This window comes from Eufriesea mexicana, unplaced genomic scaffold (assembly GCF_001483705.2).
Source record: "Eufriesea mexicana isolate 0111107269 unplaced genomic scaffold, ASM148370v2 scaffold382, whole genome shotgun sequence".
Taxonomy (NCBI): domain Eukaryota; kingdom Metazoa; phylum Arthropoda; class Insecta; order Hymenoptera; family Apidae; genus Eufriesea; species Eufriesea mexicana.
The window spans coordinates 350,963-363,162 of NW_016908540.1; the positions used below are offsets into that span (position 1 = coordinate 350,963).

General features: G+C 41.3%; 1 protein-coding gene across 2 annotated transcripts in view; it reads left to right on the forward strand.

Annotated features, from left to right (window-relative positions):
• Nucleotides 1–1,883: 1,883 nt before the first annotated feature.
• The window catches only part of Pgant9 (polypeptide N-acetylgalactosaminyltransferase 9), a 607,825-nt gene continuing 597,508 nt past the window's right edge, over nucleotides 1,884–12,200 (forward strand). For both annotated transcript variants that reach the window (XM_017896748.1, XM_017896749.1), the window contains exon 1: nucleotides 1,884–2,256. The gene's annotated coding sequence lies outside the window, so the exon portion shown is untranslated. The remainder of the gene's footprint in view (nucleotides 2,257–12,200) is intronic.

Below are 12,200 nucleotides of genomic sequence, written 5' to 3' on the forward strand. Positions count from 1 at the left end.
TTTCGCGACGGTAATTGGTTTATTGGGAAGATTAATAGCGGCCATGGCGGCGCGAGAGAGCTTCTGCACGAAGAAACAAGGTCAGGTATTACATAATCCTGCTCATTTCGTATGCACGCTGGAGGGGAGCAAACTGTCAGCGAGACTTTGACGATTAAATCTGATCTGCTACAGCCTGGATTAGAGGGCCCGCGGAGGGAACGGGGGTTACACCTGCCTTTTTGTTTTCCGCTGCAGGAGCCTGTCTTCATTTTCGTTTCGCATTTCAAATTGTTAATTGAAATGTCCGCTTTATGGCACGGGGGATTAATTAGTCGTAAACACGGCGCTGGTATTTTTAGCAGCTAAGGTCTCTGTTGCGAGTAATTACTTTCCTATCGATAAATTTATTTATCATCGTTAATGAGTACGTGCGGTATAATCGCTGCGTTTCTTTCCTATGATTTACTGTACAGGGTGTCCCGTGGGTCTACGTGCCGTCGATTTGTTCCGTGGGTAAATAGCACGAACGTGTCCTATAAATATAAGACCACGGATGTTTCATTAGAAAGTCGTAAGAGGATCGTGAAATGTGAAGGGCAACGACGATGTATTTACTCTTAATGTGATGCAAAGCAAGAATAGACATAAAATGATATTTGCGCTTCATATCGATGCAAATCGGTTTAGCGAATTAAGATCTTATTTACCGAATAAATTCAACTCGTCGATTTTCCAAACTATGCGACGATAGTTTGGTACTGGAGTAATATCGAATTTATTTGGCAAATAGAGCGCTAATTCGATATACTTCATCTGCGTTAACGAACCTCGGATTATTCTTCGTGTTCTATATTTTAATAGAATTTTCGTGTATCTTTTTTCATTATTTTCAGCTATGGAATACGGTAACAAAGTTCGCGCGGATATTTATAAGACACTCTGTACGTTTATTCGAGTCAAATAGAAACATTTCTCGCACTAAAATTTCCCAAAAGGATCGATACGTTATCGAACATGTTTGACAATAACTGTATAACTTCCGCGATTTATTAGCTATAGCGGATTCTTGTATAACACGTTCCAGTACGATGCAACGAAAAAATTGCGACTAGTACTCGTAAAACGCGGCAAACAATCTCGTCGAGGACGTAAAATAAATTCAACATTCCGACATATTTTTCAACGACGATTCCCGAAAAGTGAAGCAACTATGTTACTAGTTGACAGTGAATAAACCAATATCCCGACGACTACAGCAATATACGTGATCAGAGTTGGAACTCAAAACACGTTTAATCCTTCGTGCATGACATTCGTGCAATTTACGAACACTTGCGATGTCGGAATTTACCATACCAAATAATCGTGACAAGAATATCCCTAACAAATATCTCAACTTAAAAATATATTTTAAAAATACACAGAAACTCGATTTAAATTCAATTACACCTGAAAACTCGTATTAGACACAATCGGGAATTGTATGTCAACCTTGAAGAGTTAAACTCGCGTAAATTCGTCGGACAAAGCTTTAATTACTTTAACCTTGTGCTCCGTTTCTGTTTTCAGATTATCTGATTCTCTCTCCCGGCATTGTCATATTGAAAGTAACGGAGCGCATCGAAGCCCCGAAGGTAACGCATAAAACATAACCTTTCGCACGCGTGCAAAATTCGTTCGACGCGCTCTACTCGTCGGCCGCATGCGCACTGTTCGTTTCGGTAGTGTTCGGGAGTGCTCGTGCGTCGTCGCGGCGACGCGATGCGGGAGTGGGGATACGCCGGTCGAAGGGGAGAGATAGCGTAGTCGCGGTCCGATGGAAGAACCGCGCGGAGGGACGCGAGAGGGTGCGGAGTCCGCGTGTCGTTGACAGCAGCGGCGGCTAGCAGGCCTCGCTCAGGCGTCGCTCGACAGTCGAAGCCGGTCTCTCGGCGTGCGAGTATCGAGAGTATCGCGAGAGGGTTCGTTGCATTCGTTTCGTCGATAACGCGAACTTGTCACCTGTCAAACGGCGCTCGTTGTACGAATTCAAGTCGGCCGAGAGTTGACCCGATTAATTTCCGAGTTCTCCCGTCGTATTCGCCGCGTGTGTGCGCGCTTACGGACCATCCAGTTCTCTCTCCCTCCCCGTTGTGCGTTCGTTCGTGTCGTGCCGTTCGCCAGCCACGTTTCCGCTCGCGTGTGTCCAGTGTGCAGAAGTGTGTGGATGCCACGGCGGAAGCATAGCCGTCGAGATCGCCGCGAGGACGTTCCCCCTGGCCGGTTCACTCTCAGGTAAGTCTGTTCTTGTTACCGCGTGTTGCGGCGTCCCTCGCCACCGGCGTGTTGAAACGCCGTTTCGTTTGCAATTCCCGCCTCGTGGCGTATCTCGTACCGTTTCGCGTGCGACGTAGATCGCGATGGAGGTTATTGGCTCTTTCCACGGGCTACGTCCTCGGCAATTATCAACGTCGATTTGTTTACGTGCAGGGCGTAGCAAGGGGACGTAACTGGACGTTCGGAGAAACAGACACGCTGGTGGCGCAAGAGTCGCGCAACACGGTATCCTCTGTCCAAGGTTATGTTTTAATCCACTGAATTGAAGTTTCCTCCGAAACTGGTCGAACGACACGGTTCTCGCTTTTCGTTCGATTAAAAGCTCGGTTCCGTTCGTTTGATCAGCCGGAGCGGACCAACCACCTGGCAGCGTACACTTCGTACACCGACTAACCCAGTTACCAGTCGAATAAGAAGGCATGCTACGCGCGACCTACATAGACGTACCTAAAGCTCCGCGCGCGCTCGTCCGTGTTCTGCATCGGGATTCTTTTGAATTTTCGCTCCCGATATATCGGCGCAAAGTCACGGCGAAAAATCGATATACGATGTACCGGCTTTGATCCCTGACCCGGCAAGAGTGCGTGTGCCTGGCTCGCGATCGGTCGCCGGATAACACCACTGGAAATTCCGATTGGTCGCGAACATGAACGAAAACATTGCCGGTTATCTGGTAACGAATAGCGGGTGGCTTCGTCCGGTGATTACACGCTCTCTCGTTTCCGGTAACGAGCATTCGGAGTCGTGACTAGTGCCTGGTTCCTTCGTCTATATCATCGAGATTCGTTTAGCATTTAATTCTTCAATCTTGACCTTCTTGACTTTTGTTCTTAACCTAAGATCATTCTTCCACAGTTTATTTGGTGCTTTTGTTATAGAACGTGTCTCTTCATTAGAAAAATTGCAATATAAATTTCTACGTCTTGCAATTAATATAATTCCATTCTTAGGTACGATATTATTTTTTGAAATGTAATTCAAATATGTCGATATATATATTGATTTAGATTTGTATCGCAAAGCCAGTGTAACCCAAAATTACTTTTTCCAAATTTTCTTTGTATACCGTTTCATTCAAATTTTTTTACTTCGTTAAAATAATACAGACACATTTGTGTCACGTGTTAAATATTAAAGTATCGCGTTAAATAAAATTTATATTTCCTATATTGAATAATGATACAAATGGAGTTAGGTTACACTGGCTTTGATATATTTCTTTCTATGGTATTGACATAAATGTCATCGATTTTATGACGAAAAGTCTCTTACTTCTTTATAGCAAAAATATTTTGAAGTACAAAGAGTGAAATCTTACTACACTGGAGCACAGGAGAAAACTTGATGATATTTTCTTCGCGAATAGAGTAGTCAAGGAATCTATCACGTGTCATTATCGGAAAATTGAAATTCTATGTTTCATTCAAAATTCTTCGTGGTTCCGAACTATTTCGTATTGTACAGCATGGTATGTAACTGTTATGGTTACTTCCACCCATGCAATCATCCGTACTTACATTAATGCCAATTCTCCTCGTTGTTAGAGTAATCTTTTTAACCAATCGTCGCATTCGTTAGACCTTTCATTATTTTTCTCTTTTCTTTTTTAAGATTCTTTATTAATACCTAATTGTCCCACTCGCAATTACATACATTAACTTAATTGACATGTTAAAATAACGCGTGCATTTCGATATATTTATTGCCAATGGCTAGAATAAAATTAAAGGCATTGGAGTTGCTGAGTATAATTATGTACATAATATGTGTGCGTTCATTATGAAATATGTTTATGTATCTTTGTATTAGTTGATCGCCACATTGCTTTTATCGTTATCTTTTCCTGAGTCTATTAAGTGTGTTTCACCTTCAAATTATGGTTCTTAAGATTAGCTTTATGTGACCCGTTAATTTGACGAATGTGTTGCTCCAATTATACAGTATTATCAGATTTAATTAACTTATATTGTCTATTAATATCTTAATTGTTAAACTAATGTCAGTAGAAATAGGTATACAAAAATCATTCGTAAACTTAGTTTCACCCCTTCGCCTACAATATCGTGCGAGACTCGTGGTCGGGAGATTGGGTCGAACACGAGTATCACGAGTGGGAGACGTGGTTTGTACGGGCCCAATGTAAACACGATCAGGTTCGAACAGGTTCGTGGTTACTTTTCGCAAATGTTTTCTAGTGTCAGTTGCGTGTTATTCTTCGCCGTGTTCGCAAGATATGGCTCGAGGTGTGTCACACTGTTGACTATGGCACGTGCCGTCGAAACTTAAACGGTAAGGCAAGTGGTTGCGATAAAATACGTAATACGAGAAAAAGGATTACTATTATCGAATGCGTCGTATCGATTCTTTTCATCATTCTGCGAAAATGGTCCCTTTGGATTCATCCGAGGTCCGTGACTTGCTAATATGGGACATCGATGAAGGCGATTAAAACCGACCGGTTCACGAGGTAATCGTGATTTTCTGGTCGCTTCATGACGCGTCTGTCGACCGTCCATCGACTCTCCGTTTGTTGATATAACGTTACTTCGCCGCGTTGGTCCGTGTTATTTGCACGACGATTTGAATTCATTTCGCGCGAAGTCGCAAACGTGATCAGAAGTCGTATCAGACTTAGTGTCTAGGAATTGCCGACACCGTGTTTGCATAGTTGTTTCTTTCTCCCTTGCGAGCCTGCGTTAGCTGGCTCGATAGCGTGTAACTATGATATGGTATTTATGGATTCCACGGCGGTTCTGGTTCCATGTTGATTTAAGTGTTCCATGTTGATCTAAGTGTTCCATCGGTACCTGCACGAAGAGTATCGACAGTGATAAGGTACTGTTTGACTTCGCGTCGTTGATTTCCAGGGAAATGGAGTTTTGAAGGGTTATTCCGATCATTATGGAATCATTTGCGGCGAGCGTGAATGTTCATGCCGGTCTTATCTGTTTCTCTGGATTATCACGATTTTCGCTGTAAAATTATTCGGTTTGAAATCGAACCGAAAGAAAACTGCGAAGTTTACAAGTTTTAATTAATTTAAACTTTGCAGGTTTTGCAGGTTTGTAGATTTAGGCATCCAGTTCAAGAAAATATATCATTATAGGAGTAACTACTCGATAACTTTTGAGATATTTATGATTAGAGTTTTATTATTGCCTTAATTACAGATTTATTTCGAATATTTATCAAATGTCGTTGTGGCCTAATGATGACATACGAAAATTCCCAGGTTGGTGGTCTGAGGTTTTATAATAAATTTTATTTACTATTTATTTAAAATTATATGTTTTCATGGGTGAAAAATTAATGCAAAATAGAAAATGGATGGATAAAAAGCTATTAATCACAGACGGGATCGAACACAGACCACCAGTGTAGAAATTTTCGGATGTTAGGCCACAATGGCACTTGATAATTATCGATAAAGAATTATAAAGCTTATAATCATGAATATCTCGAAAGCTATTGAGTAGTTGCCCTCATAATGGTACATTTTCTCGAACTGGATGCCTAAATCTACAAACCTTCAAAGTCTCAACTAAATCAGTGACCCGAAGGGCGTGCACTCTCCTTGTTAGTTAATCGTCTGATATTACTATGACTCACATCACCGTTGCACTTTAAGTATGCCAGCAATTTCGTATATACTGTAATTTATAAATGAAATTAAATTATGCTAACTATGCGAAATTACATGTTATGCTATACAGTTTAAGCTCCGATTCAATGAGATTACTTGAATTACAAAATACGTATTTATTTATGAATACGTAAATATAAATTACTCGGTTGCCCTGATCGAGTTATATCCGGTAAAATCCCAAAGATATTTACGTTTCGTTCCTCTGACTCGCACTGTTTACCACTTTGTCTTTGATGCATAGAGTTTCGAGGGAACAGAGTTTCCAGTAGTCCAATAACAAAAACACTGGGCTCAGTGACTACTAACTTCGAAATACGAGCTTACGTTTCATCGGTGTTATCGGTATTCCATTCGTCTTTCAATCCTGTTACCAAATAACCTAACCTAACGCCAAAAATTCCTCCGTCGCCTCGCTCCTAGGTCATCTTCATCCAATGTTATACCTACAACGGCCCAATAACCGGTGAATAAAGCAACCGGTATAAGCAATAGTATCTTTAAAAAAATTACGTAACGGGAAATAATGAAAGATCGATTACACGTAGATTGGAAGAAAAATCGCGAGGACGAGCGACCGTTTTAAAGACGGTCATTTAGGCCACGGTACGTTTAGTGTTAATACCCTACCTCTTCGTTACACGAGTAATACCCTGTTAATTCCACACAAAATTACGTGCACGCGCTTCATTATATTACACTATTATCGCATTACAATCAACCATGCATAAAGCGTTTCTGCCTCAAAAAGCACAAAGAGAAGGAACACGAGAGAGAGAGAGAGAGAAAGAGAGAGAGGGGTATCGTGGAGAAAGAAATGGTGGAATAATGGAACGTTCGGATAACAGAATGCTCCTCTACCGCGAAGTATAGGCCGGAAAACAGTAGTTCCGATAACGAAGGTTAAGGAGTACGAAACTTTATTCGCGTTCGATTCAACGGATAAACGTTAATTCACCGATAGCGAGCTGCCAGAAGGCGTAAGTGGAATTACGTTTGTTTACATAGCTGGTCCATTTCGATGGAAAATTTTGAACGCAGACCGTCCTCGCCGCGACGCCATCGCGATTGCGTGCGCGCGAAATTCGAACGTACGGGTGCGTACGCATACGCGGCGTTCGTGCACGTGTGTATATTATTATCAATATCATCGTTTCCTCGTTTCTTGCACCCCACAATTACGGAGCATCGCCTGTTAACCGGTCATACTTCTTGTCGCCAGCGTGCAACGACATTGTAATTACACGTGTGCGAATCTATTTCATGTTACTCATTCTTCCTTTCCTTTTTTCCCCCTATTCACGATTCTTTCTAGACATCGTAGATTACGCGTTATGCCGCGTTCATAGTGCTGTTTGCCAGTACGCGAACAGTTGTTTGCGAAATGCGAGTTCGTGTTAGTGGTGTGGACTTTTTTAAAGCAGCGAGACGGTTCATTATCAAAAGGTCTGTTTGCGAGATCCAAACGGGCATGGTCGCTTCGATTATGTGTTCAGCTGTTTTATTTGGATTTGAAGGTACACGCGTGTATGCTTGGTTATTTTTCATCGATAATATAGTCTTTCAATGTACCCGACAGGAGCAGTAAAATTGAAATATATAGAAGAAAATGAGAAATGTTTCTACAGTAATTGTCTTTTCGAAGAATTTATTATTTACATATTTTCGAGTATAGTCAAAATTATTTTTTTCATACACGAATCGATATTTGAAATTAAAACTGTGTTTGTATTAAATGATTAGGTATTATTCTTGAAATGTATTAAAATTGCGATCATGTTTCTGGTTTTAGCTAAATTGTACTTTAAATAGCTAAAGCGGGCTTTTCTTTGTCCATCACGTGTCATTAACATTTTTACTGCTATGTACATTTTATATGGTACACTCAGGGGGCCACGATAAAATTTCCATTATTAGGATATGACGATGAACTATCAAAGAAAATAAAAATGGTGAAAATTGTTAATGTTTTCTATTCAAAATTCTCTCTTTATTTACGTTGTATAAATATGCAGAAATTGGTTAGAATAAAACAAGTATAAATTAAAAAAATTAGTATTGCCGTGATGACCACCTAATGACCACCATGGCCCCACTAGAGGAGACAAGCGCCGGTCAGTGATGACCACCATAGCAGTCAACGTGTTAATTAATCAAAAATTTATCTTTCCTTTATTTCTCAAAATTTTCTATCTCCCATACGGCTCATTCCGAGAAGAATATTTCAAAGACTAAACAGTTTATAATAGCCAAAGTAGGGACTACGTTTAAACGAGCAGCTCACGAAGAGTTCTCACCAGTGTGAATCTAAAATTACACCATCTCTTTCAAATTGACAGTCATTTGACATCAATTTTAAACGGTTAATTATAATAAATTTACAAGTTATCATAATTTATTCACGATCTCCAATTTGAAAACGCTGCTCTTCCTCTTCGCGAGCAGCTCACAAACACCTCTAACTAGAGTGAACTCATCGCAACACAGTTCCATCGAATTCGTCGATCATTTCAATTTCAAACGTCAGTTTTCCTTAATTGGAAAACGGATTTACAATTATTCATAATTTGTTCACGATCTCTGATCCGCTTTGTGTTTTTCCTCTTCGCGAGCAGCTCACGAATAATCCCATCCAGTGTGAACCCGGCATTACGTTTCGACGTTACAGGCAAAATCTCTGCATACGTCATTCGGAAAATAGAGATCTCGTTTCTAAAATACCGGCTCGAACGAAACGTTAATGTTCGCATCTGATCTAATCTACGAAGGATAGAGGCTCTCGACGGTTCACTTGGTATCGAACGCACAAGTGTATGCACAAGTGTATGCAAAAGCAGTGCAACCTACTAACTCGTTTATCGCCTGGCATTAGTCGTTATCATTCGTCATCGACTGCCGCAACCACGGTCTTTTCCCGACTTTCCGGCGACGACGGTTCTTTCCCGACTTTCCCGCGAAAAAATACCTAATCTTTCGCAACGATCCGGGTGCGATCCATATTTTATTAAAGTCGCTGTAGCAACGCCGGCGTCACGGATTAGCCTTCGCTCGGCTCAGACGACGGCATATTAATTCGCGAATCGTGATTAACGTCTCGCTTGTTTACGCGCAGATAAGAAATTAATCAACGTAACTTCGGTAATTGCTACACGCTATGCATCGTTGTGTCACGTACTGGAATCGATGTCCGTGAAAGATTCGCGTGATACAATAATTACGAATCGGCGTATTAATTAAAAACACAAGGTTATCCAAAATCGTGGCCTTCGAAGATTTTTTGCTCCAGTATTGTGTATTTCTTTGAACCGACATAATCGCGACGAACGTGTCACGGGAAAACTCACAAGACTTTTAATAAAATAAGTTTATTAAAAAATGTACACTCAAGAATTCGGCAGAACGATGGTCACGGTAACAATGATCCTTTTCAGTGGTATCTCTGGGTCTCTATATATTTTTCCGAGGGTAGGTGTGATAATGACCTTATTCCTAGTCATGGATCGACTAGGATGTTTTCTGTATTTTGGAAATGGTGAGTAACGGTGGAAGGCTAACTATTTTAAATGTGGTGGTTGTGTACGTTTCCTGAGTCAGTAATGTAAATAAGTGCCTCTTTACAAATGCATGGTTCGAAAGGGAAATTGGTCACTTCGCTTTCCTTCAATTTGATTCGTCTTGTACAGGAAGGAGGATCGAAAGATCTGGGTACGATAGCTGATCAGTATTCATCGATGTCACTGGCGAGTGTCAACCTCGTCTAATTCCTGACGCGTGCTGACGCAGCGATAGGTACCACGACTCCAAGATAGTTCGCTACCATTCACCAGCGTTATCTATGGTCGTAAAACGCTAAGTAATCCATTAACCTTCGACCAACAACAGGACGTTGAATTGATTCTGTATAACTATTAATTTTTAAAACTATCTAATCAAATTTCGTTTAAATTCCAATTAAAAAATATCGGGGTCATTTCACGGTACCCCAGGTCATCTCGATGTCACTTCCATGCCAGTGAGTCCATCAAGTTCACATTAGGGACATCACAGTCTCTCCAGGATCTCCAAAAGCAACTAGCGTGTTGTAAAACACAGAAGTCCCCATTAACTCCTTGTCAGGTTGGTCATATATGACCGACCACGGTTTCTCTTCTGATGTCACGATGGTCATTGGTGACTGGAGCGCTTGAACTACTTACAATTGTATGAAAATTGACAGTTAGTCGATTGTCAATCGTTACCAAGACGCCACCGGTGGTCACCCGTGACCTCCAATAAGATAAATCCTTCATTGGATAAGAATGTTGTCTTATATCACCAATTTATCATTATTTTTCCATTATATGCTTCGAATAATGAAAATACTCCCGTGTTGTCCTGAGCGAAACACGTGATTTCGGCGTGACAGTCAAAGGGTTAAATTATCATAATACAATAAAATCACGCGGTAAATAGCAAATATGTTCAATAGCAGAAGTAAACTACATGAGTAATTGAAGGTTAACTCGTGCTCTTATTGACCCTCATCGTCTGGTTCCCTTGCTGAGAAGCAGAGGAGGCCGACGAAACGTTACCCTGCTCTCGAAACGTCATCTGGTAAAAAAATCGCGAGGATTTCCTGGTGCGGTCGCGAATTCCAGACACGTGCACTTGAATCTCCTCTGCGGCACTGTGCTCTCGCTTGTTCATGACCTACGAATGTCGAAGCTCACACGGAGTGACTGTATCCCGCAATACCAGGGGAACAAGAAAGAACGGATACCCGTTGACCGCAGTCGTTTGGAATGCTGCCGGCGTTCCTGCCGCATTAATGACGAGCAGACGTAACGTGCATTATTGCGGCACTTATTTCTTATCTGACAGAGCGTAGTTAGACAGGCAGTAAATCTCCCTACCGGTTTATCGGCTGTTCCTAGCAGGCGACTCTCGGTCAATATCGAGGATCGAGCATCTCGTCGACATACACGGATCTTTTTCCCTTTTGGCAGAAATTTTTTCGACCGATGAAATGACGCGAAATTTGACGGTCGTTTCGCGATGTTTTGCGAATTGGAGAAAAACGATTTCAAATTCGAATCGGAAACAGTCCTGCCCGCGAATTTTAACTCGATTTTTCCTTGCTTCCCTGTCATTAACATTTTGACTGCCATGTACTTGTTATATGGTACGCTTAGGGGGAGCGACGATAAAATTTGCATTATTCTTAGAATATTATGATGAATTATTAAACAATGTGGCAAAAAAAGAAAAAAAAGAAAAATGGTGCAAATTATTAACCCCTTCGCTACGGCAGGCGTCGCCACGAAGTCCCTCCCGTAGAACTAAGCGATGTCAAAGATGGAAACATTACGACTGTGCAGTCTTTAGTATTCGGTGTTTCGACGCAAATCTTTTGCAGAGAAAAACAAAAGGAAAAACTGACCATCGCAATAGAGCTTGCAATTCTCTGCCAAGAGAGCTAAGAGGAACGGTAGCACTTGTCTTAATTTTTGACTATAGTCATACGTCACGCGTAGGTGGCGTCTCGTGGCCGGTCACTATAGTCACCCATCATGCGTAGATGGCGTCTCGTGGCCGGTGACAATAGTCACCCGTAGTAGCGAAAGGGTTAATGTCTCCTATTCAAAGTTTTCTATTTATTTACAGTCTTCAAATATTAGAAAATTGGTTAACATGAAACAAATATAAATTTTAGCATCGCCAAAATGAAATAACAAATTAGTATCGCCGGGCACTGGTCACCACTCCATGGCCCTACTAAGAAGACCAACGTCGGTCACTGATGACCACCATGACAGTCAACGCGTTAACCTACCACGGTCAGATAACCGGTGAACGAAGAAAATGAATAACGAGAGACACTGAAGGATTGATTGCACGTATATTGAAAGAAAAATCGCGAAGAGTGGCTAAGCAATATGGCAAACGATCTTTTTTGGTATATCAGGTGAATAATGACAATAAAATTGTCTCTATATTTTCGCCCTATCGTAGCTAAATCAAACGGCACATACCGTGGCGTAATAATATCACACCGTGTATATAGATTTTAATTCGTCCCCTCGAGGAGTAGATTTTATCAACGCGGAACATTTTAATTGACGGTGCATGCATTTTTGATAAATATGCAATTTAAATACGATTCGATTCGAATTCGATGATTCTATCGAACAATGGCGGTTGCCTGTCTGCCGGCATAGTGATTCCTCTTGCATCGGCGAAATTTTTTCACCGCGTTGCACGCTTGCCGTTCACGAAGAAC